The 21,985-nt window shown below is 37.6% G+C and overlaps 1 pseudogene; it reads left to right on the top strand.

The window, feature by feature from the left end:
* The first annotated feature begins 4,232 nt into the window (after positions 1-4,232).
* On the top strand, positions 4,233-4,679 carry LOC105855483 (large ribosomal subunit protein uL23 pseudogene; annotated as a pseudogene).
* The last annotated feature ends 17,306 nt before the right edge of the window (positions 4,680-21,985 follow it).

The raw sequence follows: 21,985 nt of genomic DNA on the forward strand, positions 1-21,985 counted from the left end.
CCAAGCTGGTCCCAAACTCCTGGCCTCAAACAATCTTTCAGTCTCAGCCTCCCAAAGTGTTGGGATTACAGGGATGAGCCACTGCCTCCAGCTTCCATAAATAATCTTTATCACTCTTGAATTAATGATTTACTTTAGACTAATATTTCCTGAAAGTTAAAAGTCCTAATCAGATTAACCCTATATAAATCAAAATATTGCCATGCTACTACTACCGACTGTGAAATATATGTTTAGAGATACATTTTATTGTTCCATCTTTCCTATTAAGGTATAATAATGAAAATTAAACATTAAATACTTTAAAGATTCTATTTTTTTAGAAAAACTATCTACCTAGTGATGTATATGTATAAATAGAACTAGATATACTTATATATATGTAATACATATAATACTAAGTAAAAACTAATTCAGGTGTGTACATTACTATTGTCGAATTTTATCATGTGTTAGCTTTGAATAGCATAGTCTGCCTTTAGTGAAGCAAAATAATTACAAATGAGAATGTTAGAATTTTCATAAGTAAATTATAATTTCATTAATCAAGAAAGATATATGTTTATATTTTATTGTAATGCCATCCATAATGGTTTACTCAATGTCAAAAAATATATCTTTCAGCTGGACACAGTGGCTCACGCCTATAATCCTAGCACTCTGGGAGGCCGAGGAGGGAGGATCACTCAAGGTCAGGAGTTCAAAACTAGCCTGAGCGAGAGCAAGACCCCATCTCTACTAAAAATAGAAAGAAATTAATTGGCCAACTAAAAATACATAGAAAAAATAGCCATGCATGGTGGCATATGCCTGTAGTCCCAGATACACTCGGGAGGCTGAGGCAGGAGGATTGCTTGAGCCCAGGAGTTTTGAGGTTGCTGTGAGCTAGGCTGATGCCACGGCACTCTAGCCTGGGCAACAGAGTGAGACTGTGTCAAAAAAAGAAAACAGGAGTTCAAGACCAGCCTGAGCAAGAGCAAGACCCCATCTCTACTAAAAATAGAAAGAAATTAGCCAGACAACTTAAAAATAGAAAAAATTATCCGGGTGTGGTGGAGAATGCCTGTAGTCCCAGCCACTTGGGAGGCTGAGGCAGGAGGATTGCTTGAGCCCAGGAGTTAGAGGTTGCTGTGAGCGAGGCTGACGCCACGGCACTCTAGCCCAGGCAATAGAGCAAGACTCTGTCTAAAAAAACATTCTAGTTGCTTTTGTTCCTTTTGCTACTCACCTTCAAAGTTTCTGGTTCTCCAAATCTAAGCATTTGCGCACTATAAGACCTACCCCGAAAATAAGACCTAGCGATGGCGTGGCTACGCAGCATATCTGCACAACCCGTGCATTTCCCTGGGGAGCGGTAAAGAAGACAAGCAGCCCTTCTCATCTGTCCCATTGTGACAGCTACTATCCCAGAGGTGACCGGAAAAGTGCAGGCAGCCCCACCAACAAGGTTGACTCTCCCTGTCAGGTCCCGGCCATCCTGCACATGCTGCAAGCTGAGGCTTTGAGGGGAAAATAACACATCCCCTGAAAATAAGCCCTAGGGTGTCTTCTTGAGGAAAAATAAATATAAGACCCTGTCTTATTTTCGGGAAAACACAGTAGTGTGGACCCTGGCCCCTGGTTCCAGAAGGAGTAGAGAAGACCTTATTTGTAAAGTAATGTGTATATCTATTCCAACTTCTCTGGGGGCTACCTGAATGACTAACTCAAGGCATGTCTCTGTTTCACTTAACTCAGAACTCAGGCCAGATTGTTCAAAAAACTACAAGGCAAACTAGCACTCTGGGAGGCCGAGACAGGCGGATTGCTCGAGGTCAGGAGTTCGAAACCAGCCTGAGCAACAGCGAGACCCTGTCTCTACTATAAATAGAAAGAAATTAATTGGCCAACTAATATATATAGAAAAAATTAGCCGGGCATGGTGGCACATGCCTGTAGTCCCAGCTACTCGGGAGGCTGAGGCAGGAGGATTGCTTGAGCCCAGGAGTTTGAGGTTGCTGTGAGCTAGGCTGATGCCACGGCACTCACTCTAGCCTGGGCAACAAAGCGAGACTCTGTCTTAAAAGAAAAAAAAAAACAAAAAAAAAAAACTACCTTTAGCTTTTGAAACGTGATATTACCTATGGAGAAAGTTAAGAATCTTTATGGACACCAGCTATGGGGAGAAGTTAAGAATCTTTATGACCACTAGCTGCATGGCTTGGAAATGGCAATTACAAGGTGACAGTTACTAATTATTATTTTTAACCAGGCCTATGCATTATTTTTAGCTAGGCCCCTACCACAGTTCTCGCATTGCACCCCATTATTGAAGGGTGGCTTCAGGAGGGTATTTACATTATTTTAGTTCATTTTATGTCTTAGCTTCTGACTTCTAAGAAAATCTCTGAAAGAATGGAGACTTCAATGACCATACATGACAAGGAATAGAGTTGGCTTTGCAAAAACAGTTTGAAAAAAAAAATCACTAAACAATCAGACTGCTATAGCCTTGAATAAGTAAAAAGAAAAACTCAAACACTGAAGGGAAGAATCAGATTTTCAGAGTTACCACATTAAAATATTCAAATGTCTAATTTTCAATTAAAATTACAAAGCATACAAAAGAAAAAAAACAAAGAAAGAAAGATGGTTCATTCAAAGGAACAAAATAAGTTGACTGAAACCATCCTGAGGAAGCTCAGAAATTGGACTTACTAGACAAAGACTTTTAAAACAACTGTCTTAAATATGCTCAAATTGCTAAAGGAAAACATGGACAAAGAACTAAAAGAGATCAGGAAAATGATATACAAATGAAATAAGAATATCGGAGCTCCAGTAGTGCAATCGGTTAGTGCACGGTACTTATATGAAATAAGAATATCAACAAAGAGATATAAGCTACAAAAGGAACCAAACAAATTCTGGAACTGTACAATAACTGAAATGAAAAATTCACTAGAGGGATACAATAGCAGATTTGAGCAGACAGAAGAAAGAAATCAGTGAACTTGAAATATAGAATAATTCAGGCCTGGCATGGTGGCTCACGCCTGTAATCCTAGCACTCTGGGAGGCTGAGGTGGGCAGATTGCTCGAGGTCAGGAGTTCGAAACCAACCTGAGCAAGAGCAAGACCCCGTCTCTACTATAAATAGAAAGAAATTAATTGGCCAACTAATATATATAGAAAAAATTAGCCGGGCATAGTGGCTCATGCCTGTAGTCCCAGCTACTCGGGAGGCTGAGGCAGCAGGATTGCTTGAGCCCAGGAGATTGAGGTTACTGTGAGCTAGGCTGACACCACAATACTCACTCTAGCCTGGGCAACAAAGCGAGACTCTTGTCTCAAAAAAAAAAAAAAAAAAGAAAGAAAGAAAAGAAAAGAAAAAGAAATATAGAATAATTCAAATTATCAAGTTTGAGGAACAGGAAGAAAAAAAAAGAGTGAAGAAAACTGAACAGGGCCTAAGAGACTTGTGGGAGATTATCAAGCAGACATTATGGGAGAGTTCCAGAGGGAGAAAGAAGAAAGGGGCAGAAAGATTATCTGAGGAAATAATGGCTGAAAACTTCCCAAATATGATGAAAGTCAAAAGAAAGTCTAGGACCAGATAGTTTTAGTGAGTTCTACCAAACATTTAAAGAAGAATTGACACCAATTCTTCTCAAACTCTTTGAAAAAATTGAAGCATAGGGAACATTTCCTAACTCATTCTTTGTGGCCAGCATTACCCTGATACCAAAGCTAGATAAAAACATACAAGAAAATTACAGGCCGGGCGCGGTGGCTCACGCCTGTAATCCTAGCACTCTGGGAGGCTGAGGCGGGCGGATTGCTCGAGGTCAGGAGTTCGAAACCAGCCTGAGCAAGAGTGAGACCCCATCTCTACTATAAATAGAAAGAAATTAATTGGCCAACTAATATATCTAAAAAATTAGCCGGGCATGGTGGCACATGCCTGTAGTCCCAGCTACTCGGGAGGCTGAGGCAGAAGGATTACTTGAGCCCAGGAGTTTGAGGTTGCTGTGAGCTAGGCTGACGCCACGGCACTCACTAAGCCTGGGCAACAAGTGAGACTCTGTCTCCAAAAAAAAAAAAAAAAAAATGGATAAATGGATCAATGACCTAAAGTAAATATACGAGATAAAACCATAAAATTCTTACAAGAAGTGGATTCTTATTGGATGGATTCTTAGATATGACACAAATTTATATGTTGTATGTATTTTACCATAATAAAAAAAGAAAGAGCTTTTCACAAGATGGCGCCGAAGGCAAAGAAGGAAGCTCCTGCCCCTCCCAAAGCCGAAGCCAAAGCAAAAGCTTTGAAGGCCAAGAAGGCAGTGCTAAAAGGCGTCCACAGCCACAAAAAAAAGAAAATCCGTACGGCACCCACCTTCCGGCGGCCAAAGACACTGCGGCTCCGGAGGCAGCCTAAATATCCTCGGAAGAGCGCCCCCAGGAGAAACAAGCTTGACCACTATGCCATCATCAAGTTCCCCTTGACCACAGAGTCTGCCATGAAGAAGATAGAAGACAACAACACACTTGTGTTCATTGTGGATGTCAAAGCCAATAAGCACCAGATCAAACAGGCTGTGAAGAAGCTCTATGACATTGATGTGGCCAAGGTCAACACCCTGATCAGGCCTGATGGAGAGAAGAAGGCATATGTTTGACTGGCTCCTGATTATGATGCTTTGGACGTTGCCAACAAAATTGGGATCATCTAAACGGTGTCCAGCTGGCTAATTCTAAATATATATATCTTCTCACCTTAAAAAAAAAAAAAAAAAAGAAAGAAAGAAAGCTAAGAACTATCAGGAGGATAATACTTTCCTCTCTATAGGGAAGTAAATACAACTGGATTCATAGGTTTCATTGGTAATATTCTATTTACTAACTGTATGAGGGGTACATGCATACTTTTAGCATATTTTTATACTTTTTATTATATCCATATTTATAATAGAGGCAGGTGTTATAGAAGCACAGAGAAGGTATACTTAGGCCCAAACAGATGATCAGATAAGGTTTTCCAGAGAAGCCTAGACATGACACACAGCCCTAGACAATAAGTTCCAGAGGTTAAAGAGTATTACAATTTACTCACTATTCTATCCCTAATATCTGGTACACAGTTGGTGCTTAACATTTGCTGAATTTTAAAAACTCATGACTATTACTATAAATTTAATGTCTAAGAAAATCTGGATTCAGATTGATAAATTTGGGAGGTATTATTTGCTTTATAAAAGATTTCATGGAATAATTCCTATACAAAACAAGTTATTTGGTGGACTAAAGTTATATATGGTATATAAAAATATGATTTATTTACAACTTTTAATAAATCTACATAGAATAAAATAGTATAATAGTTAAAGGTCTGGACTTTGGAGTCCCCCAGCCCTAAAGTTTTTTTTCCAGTATTGCTTCTTAGAAGCTGCTGGGATCTTGGGCAAATTACTTGGTTTGCTTGTATGTAAAACAGAAATGATGATAGTACATATCTCGCTGGGTTGTTATGAGCATTAAATGAAAGGAAACCAAATAAATATAAGGGATGAAATCTATGATATGGGACTCAGTATCCCTGAGCTTTTTTCATCTCAGTACATAGGGAAAAGAGAGTGAATTGGGAGAGTAGAGGTTTGCATTATTAAATAAATATATACAGAACATCTACTGAGTATTGGGGATAGAAATGAGACCTATTCAGAGAGTTTACAGTCTAATTAAATCTTATGAAGCTATTAAAATTAAAACTTTGAAGTATATTGTAGGGAAAATGTACTTCATCGAGGCAGCAGTGCATAATGAAAAGAGTGCAAGTTTGGAGTCAGTTTGACTATTGGCTCTATCTCAGAAAGTTACTTAATTTTTACATAAACAAGGGAATAATATACATACCTTACAGTGTTGTTCTAAGAAATAAAAGATATAAAATATGCTAATGAGCCTGAAATAGTGCCTGACCCTTATTAGATCCTCAATAAATGTCAGTTTCCTTTCCTCCCTGGGAGGGAAAAAAAAAACATATAAAATTATATCTATGTTGTGGCCTCAACTACATAGAATTATGTATGCTTTTATTCCAGTACAGAAATGAACATACAAAAGTGAACTAACCCTATAGATTTGGTGTGAGGTGTGATTATAAAATATTTTAAAATATTTTAATCTGTCATTAGTGTAATATTCGTGCCATAAATAAAAATTATCTTTAAAAAGTCATGTTTATTGTGAGACATAGAAAAGACAGAATAATTTTAAATTTTAGGGGATAGTCATGGCTAGTTATTAAGGGGCCCCAGATAAACATATTTTCTTTAATGATAATTTAATCTTGTATTTATCATATAAATATTGTATAACAACCTAAAAACAAAAAGATCCTATAAAAGTAACAGTATGTCTGTGTGGACTTCCTCCAAATTTCAGATCACTCCTCTGCTTCTTGCTTCAGTGAATAAGATTGCTCCATGACTTAGAGAGCTTATCAAGCCCTGCTCTCAAGTCTTTTGGAGTTAAGAGTAAACAAGATCCAGGTCTCAGAAATGGGACGGAATAGCCCTGAAATCCTGTAGTTGTCAATACCCACACTGCTTCCAAGAAACCATACTTTTGTGTTTTTGCTTTGTTTTGTTTTTTCCTAACCTTAACCTACCAGAGTTTTAAAAAGAATTTTAAGAGGAGAAACTCTGTTGACATGTCTGAGCCAACTTGGATAACAGATACAACCTTAGATATATTTCACTCATTTTGTTTAAAGGCCTAAAAGGGAAATTTTTTAAATAGAGAAATAAACCTGAGACACTAAAAGAAGTCACTTGTGGCATGCAAAAGTATAGTGGAATAGCATGTAGTTAGATTTCCCAGTCCAGGGATATTCCTAATTCTTTCTGTAATTGGCCTGTTGAGAATTCCCTCAGTCTTCCCAACTAAAAACATGAGGATCATAATGCATCAGGACTGTGAGAACTAACAAAATGCTGTATTTGATCATTTGACTCCTGGGAAGCAAAATAGGCTAGAAGATATCATTAGTAACATTGGGTTGAGAAAAGATGTAGCAAACCACATAGTCCTGGGTCAGAATGTAGGAGTGAAGTTTTGCCTCTTTTTCCTTACTGTCTGGTATTATATTCCCATAAGATGATTAATTGTTTTATTATAATAGTAGTTACAGCCACAGGAAAAACATAGAATTGAATAATGGGCATTTTGATAACCTTTGTATTAGAGAAAGGGCAGCAGTCTCTTCTAAAGGAGTTGCCAGGCATTCAAGAATGAGGCAGCCGGGAGGAAACAGTCTTCTCTCTCCAGGACACACCAACTATCAAGATAATCTAAGGGTTATTGCTGTTTATAGCTGATTGCTTGTGAAGTTGACAAATAGGTTGTGTGGCAATGCTTGTGTGAATAAAAAGACACAGGCAGTAAAGTCATAAGAGCAAAGGGTGACCCCTTCCCAAGAGACTGATTATGATGCAAGTCTATCATCAGCCCAATGATTCCCACACATACGATAAAATTCACTATTTTATTAACACAGTGGTATTTTATTAAATCCCAACAGAATAGTAAGAAAAGTGGATTTCCTTTTGCTTTCCTTATAGACCTGTCATCAACTTGGCAAAATAACCGTTCCTGCCAGTTGTGACTGTAGGGCCAATGGAACACCTGCAAACACTAATCATGCCCTTTTTGGAAATGGAAGCAGTTGCTATATTAATGCAGAATAAGTGGAAGCCTGTCTGAAAAGAGCACTCAAAACAGATTTTTACTTTCCTTGCTGAGGACTAAAATAATAATAGTAATGATAGTTGAAATTTGTATAGCATTTGACAGTTTTCAAAGCACTTTCTCAAACATTTCATCTGATCTTCAAAATATTCCTCTTCTATCTAACTTGTGCCATGTTATTAATACTTAACCCCTCAGAAGTTCAGTTGTACCATCTGTTTAAAAAGGGCAGGGGAGTATAATACCATTTACTTAACAGAAATGTTTTAAGTATAAAAACAAGGCATGGGTATAAAGTGTTTAGCACCATGCCTAGAGTGTGGAATCAGTAAGTGCTAGTTCTCAGCCTTTTGCTATACCAGCCTTCAACGCCAGGTCCCTCAGCTCCTAAGGACCAGATCTGGGTCCAGAAGCTAAGCCTTCTGACTATACGCTTGTACAAAGGAAAGCAATAAAGGAGCGTATTCTAACTTTACCCGTGTCATGTCCATATGCTTGATCTCATTATCATGCCTCATCAGATTAAACTATTCAAACGGCAATGAGAATTAATATAATTTAAAGGAAAAGGGGCTCATTTCAGTTCATCTCTCTTTATGCTCCCAACCTTCCCAGAGCATGTCTTTAAGTTTCTTTTCTTCTGGTTTTGTTTCTGAGAGATATGAAATGAAAAATAATTCCACATTAAACCCTCAACTAGAGAGAAATTCTCTTTGAAGCACTCACATAAAGAAAGGGACTATAAAATAGCCAACCTCATAATTGAAACTAGAACAAGTCTCAGTAAAACAAAAATTATTATTATTGATTAGGTTTTATTCTTAACACCAGTTAAGTAACTATGTGCAAAGTGTAAAGCCTTCACTTGTTGATTTCTAAGATTAAAATCAATAAAACTGTCCATAATCTATACCTCTCAGCTTTACCTCTCCATAGTAGATCAGACAAGAATAATTAGATTTCTGCCTGACTAGCAGGGGGAAAAAACTGTTTCATTTTGGATCAAAATCTTCCTAGTGGATTGAATTACACTTTCTTTTCCTTTACCTATCAACACTTAGCAATTGCTTCTGTGTCTTATTTGGTTCAAACTATCAAAATGTTATCGTATAATTTTCAGTAGGAAGAATGCCAGGGTTCAAAGTTCGATTCTAATTCTAGATTTAAGGATTATTCTTCCCATTTCACTTTTTTCCAAAGTCCTCTGCTTAATATCATTTTAATGTGATACCTGTCTTCCTCATCCTCACTAAAGAAAAATCAACCTGTAATCTGAAGCCTTAGTTCACCGAAAGTCAAATAATAATTTAGAATACAAAATTAGTACTAGACTAGCAATCATCTTACCTTATCTGTGTTCTGTATTCAAATGAGACTGACACTATTGCATATACTTTTATCTGATGACAATAATTGCACCAGATGCTATTTCTGAAACAAGATTGCAGTTCTCCACGGCCTTACTTGTCCTTATGTTAAATTAGGAATCTTAATACATTAACTGCCATGAAAGTTGTATTTAACTCACTCTAGTTTTCACCCTGAGGCCACATGAAGTATATATAATATCTTACTTTATGATGTTCTTATTACAATTGACAATTCTAAAAACATGGATTAAATGAATAGAAGTCAATAAATTTCTTTTTTCTATTTATGTTTACCTTTAAATTACACTTGAAGTTTTTATTTTATTTTCATAATAAAACACTATAGCCCCAAGGGAAAGTTTCTGGTTTTTTGTGTGTGGCAGTCAATGTGTTAAACAAGCTCCCATGCAGGCATATGATAATTCATCCACATAGGCTACTACAACTACCCATATCAGCCCTTCCTCCTATTTATTTCAGCAGAAGATAGTTGGTAGGAAGGATAGCTATAGGCCATAGTTACTTTAAGATCAGTTCATTTACTTTTGGATCTGTAGTTCTTACAAATGAGAATACAAAATTATAACATTAAAAAGCAAATCATGGTTCTGGTAACAACTTCACCAAGTAGAGATAAATAAATCAACTGGAGAAAAAAGGCAGGGGTTTCAGTTCTCATTCTGTGTTGTGACACTGATACAGTTATGTGTCACTGAACACAGATACTGAGAAATGAGTCATTAGGCAATTTCATCATTGTGTGAACATCATAGAGTGTGCTTATACAAACCTAGATGGTATAATCTACTACATACCTAGGCTTTATGGGATAGCCTATTGCTCCTAGGCTACAAACCTGTACAGCATACTACTGTACTGGATACTATAGGCAACTGTAACACAATGGTAAGTATTTGTGTATCCAAATGTATCTAAACATAGAAAAGGTACAATATGAAAAGGTTCAGAGACTCTTGCCTGTAATCCTAGCACTCTGGGAGGCCAAGGCAGGAGGATCGCTCAAGGTCAGGAGTTCAAAACCAGCCTGAGCAAGAGCGAGACCCCCATCTCTACTAAAAATAGAAAATTAGCTGGACAACTAAAAATATATATAGAAAAAATTAGCCGGGCATGTTGGCACATGCCTGTAGTCCCAGCTACTCAGGAGGCTGAAACAGGAGGATCGCTTAAGCTCAGGAGTTTGAGGTTGCTGTGAGCTAGGCTGATGCCATGGCACTCTAGCCCGGTCAACAGAGTGAGACTCTGTCTCAAAAAAAAAGAAGAAAGCATTTATCAGATCAGTAGCTGCATAACAGATACCAGAGTATATGTTCATTTACTCAAGCAATGAAATCACATCTGAAACAATAGCTACAATGAGAGTCACCACCTGGTTAAGCTTATAATAAATCACTGTCATTCTCCAAGATCCATCTGTTTTCTGTGATCAAATTACCATGCAGACTGAGCTACCCATCATAAACTGGGTGTTTTCTGACCCACAAGTCATAAATTTGGTTGTGCACAGCAATACTCCACCATCAAATAGAAATGATAAGTGAAACTGAGGTCACGCAAGCCCTAAATGCACAAGTTACATGACAAAGTGGCCCAAATACCCATGGCTCCACTCATGCTGCTATACCTTCTCTCTCTGTTTCAGCCAGCACCTGTAGCCCCATGGAGTGTTCCTACAGTTGATTAAGAGAAAACTTAGGTCAGATTTCCAAATGGTTCTACAGGATATGTCACACAACTACACAATACAGTCCCTTCCTGGGACATCCCTGAAAGGAAATCCCCCCAGAAGGTAGAATTTTGAGCAGTGTACGTGGTTATTCGTTTTTCTTAGAAGGAGAAATTGCCAAAGGTATGAGGCTACATGGATTTGTGGGCTACAGCCAATAGTTGTAGATGGTCAGGGACTTGGAAGGAACATGACTGCAAAGATCCCTTACGCTGGATCTTATGACAAAACTGGAAACAACCCAAATGTCTTTCAAATAGTGAATGGTTAAACAAACCATGAAATATTACTAAGCCAAAAGCAATAAAATATCATTATATGTAGTAACTTGGATGGATCTCAATAGAATTATGCTGAGAGACTAAAGCCAATCTCAAAAGTTTACATATTTATATTATTCCATTCATGTAACAGTCTCAAAATGATAAAATTATGGATATGGAGAACATATCAGTGGTTTCCAGGGGTTGTAGAGAGGGAAGGTGGTGGATATAACTATAAAGGGGTAGCATAAGGGATCTTTGTGGTAACAGAACAGTTCTGCATCTTGATTGTGGTAGTGTTAGCACAAACCTACACCTATGATAAAATTGCAGAGAACTACATACACGCACACAAATGACTGCATATAAAACTGCCTCAATTTCATGATATAAAATCATATGAGATTTCGTTATATAAGATGTTACTATTGGGGGAAACTGGGGGAGGATATACAAGACCTCGCTACTATTTTTCACAACTTCCTGTGAATCTATAATCATTTCTAAATAAAAAGGGAAAAAAAATGCTGTGCCAAAAAAGACTATTAGGTTTAGCCAGGAACAGTTAATTTTAGAATATTTTCTGCAGACAAGAGCCAAAAACCAAGAGATTAAAGAAGGAAATAGATGGCGAATAGTCTCTTCTTCCAACTAAACCAAAATAATCCACAGTATATTCTTAACATTATCATCCATACCAACCAAAATGGAAAAGGCTTTTGAAATAAAGGAAGGATTCCTTTTTAGGTTGTAGCAAACAAAACCAAACACAATTTGAGGAGATTTTGAAGGTGTTATTATACATTAATGTCTGAACTCGAGTGCAAGGGGAATATAAATAAAAGACTCTCTGCCTTTCTCTGACTCACTCTCCTCGAGGAGAATTAGTTTTTCCAACCAGTAATCAATATTCTGAAGGGCCAGGGTTGGGGGCTATCAAGGATCTACTACCAACCAGATTCTTGTCAATGAGCAGAGCCTATAATTATTATACTGTTGACAAACAGCTTCGTTTTTGCTTTCTGATCCCTTCATGTCATACTCAGGGGTAGAATTATAGGAAGGTTGGAGAATACTTTAAAGAATAACTTAAGTGATAAAAAGTCACTAGAGAGTATATTTGCAGCTCAGCATGTGGGACCAAAGAAGTTCAACTCATGGCCTGATCTAAAAATAATCACCCTTGATGTAGAATCCTGTTAGGTTCAGCAATTTAACATACAAGACAAAAAGTTTCTACCTATCACAGAGTCCCTACTATAAAAACTTATATCTGCAGATCTCATTGCCTAAAATCTGATTCACCTCTCTTCAGCTCTCTCCAGGTACTTCTTGAAGAAATATATATATTCTCCAAATCTCTAGATCTCCTTTTCCAAATCTATTAATGATAACAACCAATTAGCTGTTTCTTCTAGCTCCCCTCAAGAGTGATTTGCTTCCAACTTCATGAGAGAAAGCTTTTCTTTGCCTTTTGATAACAATAATATTTCATGAATAAATGTATTTTTGTTACTAACTGGAGAGAAAATCTTAGAAAATCTTGCTCATATAAATTGGGGCTAGTGTTTCAGGGGAAAAAATAGAATCTTAAAATTTTAGAACTGGAAGGAACTTTGGAAGATTCTCTATTCAACTACGCACATACACACACACACACACACACACACACTTTTCAACAGATAAACTGAGGCCAAAGAAGTTAAAATAACTTCTCAAGTTCATGGAGGCAATAAAGTTAGAGAGATAAGAAGTCTAATGATTTTAGCACTGTTCTTAGAAGCTAGAAACCAAAACTACTACACTACTGCTACCACTGCTGTTACTACTGCTGCTGCCACCACTACTTTTTTCTGTTTATATCTGAAGAGACATTTAAAAGTCAACTATAGGCCGGGCATGGTGGCTCACACCTGTAATCCTAGCACCCTGGGAGGCTGAGGCGGGAGGACTGCTTGAGCTCAGGAGTTGGAGACCAGCCTGAACAAGAGCAAGATCCCCGTTTCCACCAAAAAAAAAGGAAAAGAAAAGAAAAAAGAAAGAAAGAAATTAGCTGGCCAACTAAAAAATATTTTAAAAAATTAGCCAGGCATGGTGGTACATGCCTGTAGTCCCAGCTACTCAGGAGGCTGAGGCAGGAGGATTGTTTGAGCCCAGGAGTTTGAGGTTGCTGTGAGCTAAACTCATGCCACGGCATTCTAGCCTGGGCAACAGAGTGAGACTCTGTCTCAAAAAAAAAAAAAAAAAAAAAAATTAAAATAAATAAAAGTTAACTACATTTTTCATTTCAACTATTTTATACCAAAATAATCTGGTCATATATCTTAAAGAACATGTGTGTGTGTGCATGTACATGTGAGAGAGATTATCTATATCTACATATAGCACTTTGTGGCCATATTATAACCCTTATTAAACTATAATATACCTATTTGTGAATTGTCTATTCACCTGCCACAATAAGAACACCCAGAAACTAGAAATCATGTATTCTTTTTCCCTTTTTTAAAATTATGAACTACTTAGAATATCCTAAAAAATATAGAGAATATAACAAGCACATATCACCCAGTATTGCCAAATCTTAATATTTTGTTATATTTATTGTAGGTCTTTAAAAAAAAAAAAAGAAGACAAAGAAACATTAGAAATACTATGGAAACCTTCCAAATTTATTCCCCTCCCTCCCTTCTCAGAGGTAACCACTGTCCTGGATTTGGTGTTATGTCATTCCCATGCATGTTTTTTGTTTTTTTTGTTTTTTTTTTTTGAGACAGAGTCTCGCTCTGTTGCCCAGGCTAGAGTGAGTGCCGTGGCGTCAGCCTAGCTCACAGCAACCTCAAACTCCTGGGCTCAAGCAATCCTGCTGCCTCAGCCTCCCGAGTAGCTGGGACTACAGGCATGTGCCACCGTGCCCGGCTAATTTTTTTTCTATATATATTAGTTGGCCAATTAGTTTCTTTCTATTTATAGTAGAGACGGGGTCTCGCTCTTGCTCAGGCTGGTTTCGAACTCCTGACCTCGAAAAATCCGCCCGCCTCGGCCTCCCAGAGAGCTAGGATTACAGGCGTGAGCCACCGCGCCCGGCCCCCATGTATGTTTTTATAGTCTTGCCACATAAGTATGTGTCCATATATATGCATTTTATTGTTTTATATTTTAAAAAATTGAATAGTAGCATACCCAAAGTATCCTTCTTAAACTTGCTATAGTTTTTTCACTTAGTCTAATGATTTTAAAACTTATTCAGGTTAATAATAATCATTGATTTATTCATTCAAACTGCTGTATAGTTTTCCATAACATGAATATCTCATTGGTGAATATGTAGGTAGTTTTTAGTTTTTCACTATTATAAACAATGCTGCAATGAATTTTTTTTTTTTTTTTTGAGACACAGAGTCTCACTTTGTTGCCCAGGCTAGAGTGAGTGCCGTGGCGTCAGCCTAGCTCACAGCAACCTCAAGCTCCTGGGCTCAAGCAATCCTCCTGCCTCAGCCTCCTGAGTAGCTGGGACTACAGGTATACACCACCATGCCTGGCTAATTTTTTCTATATATATTAGTTGGCCAATTAATTTCTTTCTATTTATAGTAGAGACAGGGTCTCACTCTTGCTCAGGCTGGTTTTGAACTCCTGACCTCGAGCTATCCGCCCATCTCGGCTAGGATTACAGGCGTGAGCCACCGCGCCCGGCCATGAATATTCTTATAGATATCTCTTTGTGCACATGTATAACGGTTTGAAGTGTGGTTCAAGAAGTAAAATTACTATAAATATTGACAAACTGAAGTTGAATTACTAGATATTGACAAATCGCGCTCTAAAATGATTATCTGATTTTTACTACCCAAAATCCCAAAGTTGGAGTCCCCATTTGATCTAGTCAAACTTTTTTTTTTCTGAGACAGAATCTCACTCTGTTGCCCAGGCTAGAGTGCCATGGCATCAGCCTAGCTCACAGCAACCTCAAACTCCTGGGCTCAAGCAATCCTTTTGCCTCAGCCTCCTGAGAAGCTGGGACTACAGGCATGCGCCACCATGCCTGGCTAATTTTTTCTATATATTTTTAGTTGGCCAATTAACTTCTATTTTTTTTAGTAGAGACGGGGTCTTGCTCTTGCTCAGGCTAGTTTCGAACTCCTGACCTGGAGTGATCCACCCGCCTCGGCCTCCCAGAGTGCTAGGATTACAGGCATGAGCCACCGCGCCTGGCCTAGTCAAACTTTTTTTATTTGACCAGTTTGATGGATGTGGATGGGATCTCATTGTTTTCCTTAAATTTTCCTGATTATTAGTTATATTGAACACCTATTCATATGTTCATTACCCATATTGGATTTCCTCTTCTGTCAATTGCCTGTTGTTAATCATTGCCAATTTCTAAGGTTGATCAGTAATAGTTCTTTATATACTCTGCATGCTGGTTTTATGCATTGCAAATATCTTCCCCCAGTGAGACCTTGTCCTTTTCATTTCCACCAACCAGAAAAGTACCTGGAAGAACCTAAAATATGGAAAAATGTAGAGAAAGTTTTTAAAGATAAAAAGAGAGAGGGAAGAGAGAGAGAACCACTTCACACATTCTGACCAAGGTATAGGCATTTGAAGAAGGTTCTACAACAGACTTGACAGCACTAATCATCAAGTCACTTTAGTTTAAAATATCTGATTTATTGGTTTAATAAAATTTTTAGCATAACATCAGGGCATCCTATGCTGGTGGTGGTGGTAGTGATGATGATGCTGGCTTTTTATTTTATATGCTGTTGTTTTGGCCCACCTGGGCAAGTATTTTTTAACCAAAAGTAGATTTTTTTTCTTTTGCCCACTTTTTTAGCAAGTCACTACAGTTGAAAAATCCTCATAACTAGGTTAATAAGTGTTACCTCATGATCTCTTAAGATTGTTTTATTGTTTTTTTCTTTATCCCCACCTCCACCTTTTTTTCTATGGAAGGCACAATTAATTACATAAAAGATACAGAGAGTCCACATTTGCTTTCTTTAGGCATAGGAATTGCACTGGCTATTTCCACAGAGGCAGTATCCTCCTAGACCTTCTCTATAGATGCCAATTAGAAGATTAGCGTCTTTTCTCTCTCCCTCTTTGCTATTAAATAGTCACACAAAAGCTGAGCTGACAAATTACTCCCTCCACGGTGCTCAACAAAGACAGACAATAGATCATCATCATTTACCATACTCAAATCCTATTAATCACAGATTAATGAGAACATGTCTAGTGGGGAAGAAATTACCAGAATGTGGGCCTATTGGCTTGTTACTCATGTAACATCTGCTCAGGCTTTACCTTTAGTGTCATGTCATCTTTTATCACATTGAAATAATGTTTGCTCCAGAAACATAATTAAGATAATGGAGCAGATTCAGAGCCCTTCCCTTAATAATTAAAGAACCGGGTTATATTTCTTAGTCCAGTGGCTTTTAAAAAACTAATTTCCCTCCGTTCTTGATTATTTCCTTTTTTCTTTCACTCATAATGAACTATCAAATCTTAGCTTGTTTTTTTTTTTCTCTCTCTGTAAACTATGTGATTAATCCTCATACACAAAACTAGGACAAAGTCAGAGTTTGAGTTTCTTTTTTCTACTGAGATAATTTTAACAAAAAATTCACCATTGTAACCACATTAAAATGTACAATTCAGTGGAGTTCCTTTTGCAATTTGAAATATTCTAAATCCAAACTAATTCTTAGAATACCATATAAGCTTTATAAGGAACATCAAGTACTATATTTACTTTCCTTAACCCTTGTCTACAATGTGCTGTTTTATTTTTTAGTAAATAGTTTTATTTTTAAATGTGGAATTTCACCAATGTTTTACTCTTTTATACTTAAGCTAATTTTCTGCTTAAAGCATTGAAGTTGAAATTTGGGTTCAAATATTTCATTTTCTTGGAGGTCTTGTATTGTTCTCTTGTCCCAACAAAGGGTAGAACTAGGGAAACAGATATAAAGATAAGTTTAAAAAACAAAAAAAACCAATGGCACCTATAATCAGCTGATAGAGAGGGAAGAAAAATCATAATTCATTATTATAAAATCAAAGAAAGTAATTGCTGATATTATTAAAACATAGGACATGTACTTGTCACTGTTAGAAAGCAGTGGTGATTAGGACCCAGGGTTGGATAAGCTGTGATCTAAGGCTTTGTGATTAAGCCGTGATTCAGCACCACAGGAATAAAAACAGCTCCACAACCAAGAGCTGGCAAGCACCAGTACAGGGAGGAGGGAGGAGGATTGCAAAGAGCTTCTTAATTAAATTTTAATTATTGCTAATTAGAACTACTGTTTTTTATATCCCCAACAAGGAAGACAAGAGTTGATCTTGCTTTTTTATTATTCTGCTAATTAGTTTCCCAAGGAGAGGTTTGAAAGGGCAGACTCTGCTTTGACAGTATCCAAGTTGTTAGCTGAGCTCAGACCTGCAAGTAGATCCCAGCCTAAAGCTTGAGCTTTACTATTTCTAGGTAGTTCTTTTTTCTGGTTCTAAGGTTTTACTAAATATAGTTCAAGGAATGAATTGTCCCTATCCACTATTTAAAGAAATCCATGAACTATTTTTCCTGTTGTTTATGTTATATGCCTTTTCTTCATACAAGTATCAATGATTTTATTAAAATAGTGAATCCCCTACACAATGTGCTTGTATAAACTTTATCCTTTTTTTTTGAATTGTTAAATGTTAGAGATGATCTCTACAAGATTAAAAATAATCAGTTGTACATAAAATGTGACTGCTAGTTTTCTCTAGCAGTGAATTTAGTGCTTTGCAATAGGCAACAACAACAAAAATCTAAGTCCCTGCTCTGAAGTGCTCCCCAGTTCTATTAAATACCATTTAAGATGAAATGCAAAATGCTCCAGGTAAACCACATTTGAGATTGCAAAGCAGAAACCCTAATCCCAGAAGGTTCCCAAGACCCATCAGCATTATAAACCTTCTGCAAGATATGAATGCTATTTTATAAGTGCACAGATTTCATAATTCTTCTCCCAAGATAATAAAGCTAAGAGTTCTGAGTTGGTGCAACTCCCTGTGTTAATTACAATAAAATCCATCAAATGAAATTACATTTTTGGAATCAATAGCTTTTGGCCAGGCAAACCCACATGCCTTGACAGCCTTCCTTTGCAGTGGGAGTTACATTAACGCGTGTGTTTGTTTCCTCACCTTTTACAGACAACAAGAGCACTGTGATATGTTAATTCACACCAAATTCCAATCCTTTCCCCTGTCTTTATCTTCCCAACTCAATGATATGATGTGTCAACACCTTTCATATTGGGAACAAAAAATGCTTAGGCAAGATTTTGTTTTTACTCACTTTAATTAAAATTAAAGAAACCAGAAAACAAAGAATAAATAAATTAAATCTGCCTTTCAGTGCCATTCACCATCTGCCCTGTCAATATCCACTCTGATCTGAATTATTCTAAAAAGTCATCTGGGCCCTGCTTAGTCTGATTAGTCAATTAGCCACATCTCACACTGGTTTAAAACGTGTTTTTTCAGGTCAGTTACCCTCACAACCTTAGAATAGCTGACATACCAATAAATAAAGACTTCTGAGACTCTCCATTAATATTTAAAGATTTCTGCTACTTTTTTAACTTATTCCATATTTTAAAACTATCTAATACTTACATAATTTTTCTCTTTAAAATCATAGACATCACAAAATATTTTTCTTTATTATTTTATGTTAGATATGGAACAGGTTATTATTAACTCCATTTTTATAGGTAAAGAAAGTCCACTGGCAGCCTCCTCTCCCTCCACCTCCCTCCCTTTTTTAAAAAAAAAAAAGTCCACTAGAAAGTTATCCAACTCTAGTTATACTCCTTTTGTAACTTACTTGCTCCTCTTGTTGCTTATTCCACAAACATCTATATTAGTCAACAGCAATGGGTTTTTTTGTTTGTTTTTTGTTTTTGTTGGGTTTTTTTTGAGACAGAGTCTCACTCTGTTGCCCAGGCTAGAGTGAATGCCGTGGCGTCAGCCTAGCTCACAGCAACCTCAATCTCCTGGGCTCAAGTAATCCTGCTGCCTCAGCCTCCTGAGTAGCTGGGACTACAGGCATGAGACACCATGCCCGGCTAATTTTTTTTTATATATATATTAGTTGTCCAATTAATTTCTTTCTATTTATAGTAGAGGCGGGGTCTCGCTCTTGCTCAGGCTGGTTTCGAACTCCTGACCTCGAGCAATCCGCCCACCTCGGCCTCTCAGAGTGCTAGGATTACAGGCGTGAGCCACCACGCCCGGCCCAGCAATGGGTTTTTTAAGAGACACTTGGACTGTTTCATCCTCTAAGGGTGACCCTGGAAAAAGCCTCTAGACTGACAAGAACAGGAGTGAGACAGGGAGTGAAGGGGAAGACAACAGGGGAGCAACCTTGCACAGAACAACGTGCCAAGGACTAAGGAGTCTGATTAAGTCAACTCTGTGTACCTGGTCTTTCTTCCACCCACCCACCTTCTACCCCACCCCCACAAAAAACCAAAGACGAACCTGTAACTCAATAGCATTCAAGGACACCTTGCTACAGGAGGTTCCACAAGGCTAGAACTAAGTTCATGACTTCTCAAAAGTTGGAATTCTCTAATCTTTTATTTTCAATTTTGGCAGCTTTAGTTATAAGGTAGCAATTTAATCACAAATAGTGCATACCTAGATTAAAATATATATGCTATGCTCTGAATGTTTGTGACTCACCGAAATTCATATGTTAAAATCCTACTGCAAAGATGATAGTATTAGGAGGTGAGGCCTTTGGGAGGTGATTAGGCCATGGGGGCAGAGCCCCTCAGGAATGGCATTACTGCTCTTATAAGGTGCTGAAGAGACCAGAGTTTTTCCCTTCCACCATGTGAGGGCACAGCTAAAGGGTACCATCTATAAACCAGAAAGCATACCCCCACCAGATACCAAATCTGCCAGTGCCTTGATCTTGGACTTCCCAGCCTCCAGAAACAAATTTGTGTTGTTTAGAAGCCACCTAGGTTGTGGTATTTTGTTAGAGGCCCAAACGGATTAAGACAATATGCAGTAGGTATGATCAGGTATGTAAGAAATATCACTTTTTGTAAAAACTGAATTTCTGACTCCAGCTTCCCTATTCTCCTGGACTAGTAGAAAAATTAAGGTTAGTTGTTAAAGCCTTTCATCTACACTTCTGAGTTAGGTTAAGATTCTGACCTCTTGCATTTTGGGGTAGAGCAAATTAGGGTAGGGCTGGTTCTAGCAATCAATCACCTCTGTACACAGGTTACCGCTGAATCTTCCAAGGTCTTGTCTAAACGGCACCTTTAATATCGGCAGTCCTCTTCTACTTCATCCACATGTTCGGGACTTGAGAATCTGCCTTGAAGACTAAATCCCATATGCCTGGAGGCAACACATCCTACTCCTCTCCCTGGGTGCTGCCAAGAAGCTAGAACTGGGACAATGATGCTCTTGAAAGAACCATAAAAGTACTAAAAGGAGAATTCCTTTATAACCATAGAGTAGGGAAGGGCCCTTCTAACAATGACATGCAATCCAGAAGTCATTAAAGAAAATATTGATACACTTGAGTACATAAAAATATTTTTTAATCCTACATGGCAAAAAATATATATTCGATATCAAAAGACAATTACAAATTGGAGGGAAGTGATTCTAATTCTTTCCATAGACAAAAGGCAAATCTCCCTTATCTAGAAGGAGCTCCCATAAGTAGAAATAGGAAAAAGACCATCAACCTAATTCAACAGTAAAATGAGCTAAAAAAGTGGAACAGCTCACAAAAAAAAGATAAAAACACTTTTTGGACACAGGAAAATATACGAATGTCACTCATAATATGAGAAATGTAAATTAAAAACTACATTGAGATATCATTTCTCAGGTGTTAGATTGACAAAAATCCAAGAGTTTGAAACGCACACTGTTGGTAAAGCAGTGGGGAAACAGGCACTCTTGTATGTTGCTGATAGAAGTATAAATCAGAACTACCCCTAAGGAGGGCAATTGGCAGTATGTATCCAAATTACACATGTATAAGTCTTTTGACTTTGCAAATCCACTTCTGAGAATTTATCCTATAGATACAGTTGCAGATATTATTATTCACTTTCAGTGACAGACTAGAAAACAATCTAAATGTCCATTAATAGTGAATTAACTAAATTATGCTATATTTATATGATGGAATATTTTATAGATAGTCAAAAACAATGAGAAAGCTCTATATTCTGATATTGGAAATCTCCAGAATACATAAAGTTTGTTTTTTTTAAGTGTAGAATAATGCTATCTTTTCTATAAAAAATTGGGGAGGGTAATATATATTCCTACCTACTTGTATATGTAGAAACTCTGGAAAGATCCAGAGAAAACTGATAACAGCAATTATGGTGGGGGGTGGGAACCTTGCCGATGGGGCCAGATATGAGAGGGTGACTCTTCTCCCCCCACCCCCTTACAGACAGGGTCTTGCTCTATTATCCAAGCTGGAGTTTAGAGGCATGATCGTAGCTCACTGCAGCCTCCAACTCCTGGGGTCAAGGAGGTTTCTGCCTCATCCTCCTGAGTAGCTAGGACTACAGGTACCATGCCACCATGCGTGGCTAATTTTTTTATGTTTTATGGAGATAGGGTCCTACTATGTTGCCCAGGATGGTCTTGAATTCCTGGCCTCAAGTGATCCTCCCACCTGAGCCTCCCAAAGTGTTGGGATTACAGGTGTGAGCCACCATGCTCGGCCTATTGTCAACCTTTCACTCTTCAGCCACAGGTACATATGTTCTCTGTGATGTTTTCTTTTCTTTTCTTTTCTTTTTTTTTTTTAAGCTCTA

Source organism: Microcebus murinus, chromosome 6 (assembly GCF_040939455.1).
Source record: "Microcebus murinus isolate Inina chromosome 6, M.murinus_Inina_mat1.0, whole genome shotgun sequence".
NCBI lineage: Eukaryota > Metazoa > Chordata > Mammalia > Primates > Cheirogaleidae > Microcebus > Microcebus murinus.